Genomic DNA, 2527 nt, shown 5'->3' on the forward strand with positions numbered 1-2527 from the left:
GTCATGGGTCAGTCCATGTACAGACTTTGGGTAGTGGTTTAGTCCCTGGGAGCTCTGGTTGGTTGGTATTGTTGTTCTTATTGGGTTGCAAGCCCCTTCAGCTCCTTCAATCCTTTCTCTAACTCCTCCAGTGGGGACCCTGTTCTCAGTCCAATGGTTTGCTGCTAGCATTCTCCTCTGTATTTGTTATGCTCTGGCTGGGCCTCTCAGGAGACAGCTATATCAGGCTCCAGTCAGCATGCACTTCTTGGCATCAGCAATATTGTCTGGGTTTGGTAGCTGTATGTATATGGGCTGGATCTCCAGGTAGGGCAGGCTCTGATTGGACTTTCCTTCAGTCTCTGCTCCAAACTTTGCCTTCATATCCCCTCCTGTGAATATTTTTGTTCCCCCTTCTAAGAAGAACTGAATCATCCACACTTTGGTTGCCTTCTTCTTGAGCTTCATGTGGTCTGTGGATTTTATCTTAGGTAATTTAAGATTTTAGGCTAATATCCACTTATCAGTGAGTGTACACAATGTGTTTTTTATGATACTTTTTAGTTTCATCCATTTCCCTATGAATTTCATGAAGTCATTGTTTTTGATAGCTGAGTAGTACTCCATTGTGTAGATGTACCACATTCTGTATCCATTCCGCCATTGAAGGACATCTGGGTTCTTTCCAGCTTCTGGCTATTATAAATAAAGCTGCTATGAACATAGTGGAGCACGTGTCTTTGTTGTATGTTGGAGCATCATTTGGGTATAAGCCCAAGAGAGGTATAGCTGGATCCTCAGGTAGTACAATGTCCACTTTTCTAAGGAACCTCCAGACTGATTTCCAAAGTGAGCCCATGTCTTAAAAATCAATTGCGGAAAGCAACAAAAACAGTAACAAAACTTAATCTTTTCTCATTATTTCCCTAGTATTACCTATCTATATTTCCCTGCTACACTCTCCCTCCTCTGATTTTATGAAAGACAGCATCTTATGGAGTCCAAACTGTCCTAGTACTCATTATGTTGTGTAGGGTAGCCTTATACCTATAAATATTATGATCTCTTTGCTACCTATATTATTTGGATTACAGGTGTGTGTCACCACAACTATTGTGCTTTTTCCTACCACAGCAGTTTCTCTTCCACACAGACTTCTAAGTAAGAGTATAAATACTTTTCACTTTACATTTGATTTGTAAAAACTCTTAAGACAATACAAGTGAGATACACTTCTCTTTTCTTCTTTTTAAAGTTTATTCTTTGTTTACATATTATATCCCAATCACATTTCCCCTTCCCTCTCCTCCAAGTCTCTCTACCACCTTCTGCCCACTTCACCCAAATCCACTCCTCCTACTGTTTCCCTTCAGAAAAGTGTAGGCTTACTGAGGATATCAACTGAACATGGCATAACAAGTTATATTAAAATGGCAGAGACCCTCATATCAAGGGTGGACAAGGCAACTCAGTAGGACCAAAAGGGTTCCCAAAGCAGGCAAAAATTTCAGAGATAGGCGCTGCTCCACTGTTAGGAGTCCCGAAAAGCACCAAGCTGCACAACCGTAGCGTATATGCAGAGGGTGGAGGTCAGACCCATGCAGGCTCCCTGGCTGTTGGTCCACAGACCTGTATTTCTAAGGGAAAGGTTCTGAATCATAAAAAAGAAACTACTGATTCAAACATATGATTCATAAAATCATAGTCTGCCTATTTGTCCTGCTAAGACAGGGTTTCATTGTGTGGCCATTCCTGACCTGTAACACGCTAAGTAGGTCAGACAGGCCTTGAATTCCTAGAGATCTGCCTGCATCTGCCTCCCTGAGTATTGGGATTAAAGGTGCATTCTAGCATGCCAGCCTTATTTACTTCATATTTATTTATTTTACCTTTTTGAGGCATGGTCTCATTATGTTTTTGAGGTTAGTTTCTAGTTTACAAAGTTATTGTCCAAATTGTCTGGGCAGTCCTGTATACTTCCTGTACGGAATTATGTATTGAGGGAGAGTTAGCATGCTGGGTACTAATATTATATTTGACACATAATCCTACATCTTCACGGGTTACAAAGTGATATTGTGTCACACCCATGCATTCTATAGTGATTAAGCCAAGGTGAAGGGAGCATCCATTTTCTCAAACATTTTTATTTTTCTGGTTTCAAAAAGCACAATCTTTTCACATCTACAAAGCTCCCCTGCACTTAAGGTTCAAGGAACATCGTGGAAGAAGGTCTGGATGGGACAAAGTCCACAAGGAACAATAGGTAACTGAGGGAAGTTAGGGGTGAGAGACATAGCGTTCCCTAGGGAAGAGCACACCCATTTATTGCCCAGTGCCAAATAGTGCTGAAAACATGCATACAGAGAGCATTCAATAGATCGAATAGGTTATATTTAGGAATATGTATGTATATACAAATACATATATGCATGCAAAACAGTGAAAAAGAAGGGATGTTATTATCTTATGTATCATATACAGCTGTCTTTGCCTATGGATGAGAAGAATAGAGGGAAAAAGATAGAGGACTTAAATATTGAACTGA

Source organism: Rattus norvegicus, chromosome X, assembly GCF_036323735.1.
Source record: "Rattus norvegicus strain BN/NHsdMcwi chromosome X, GRCr8, whole genome shotgun sequence".
NCBI lineage: Eukaryota > Metazoa > Chordata > Mammalia > Rodentia > Muridae > Rattus > Rattus norvegicus.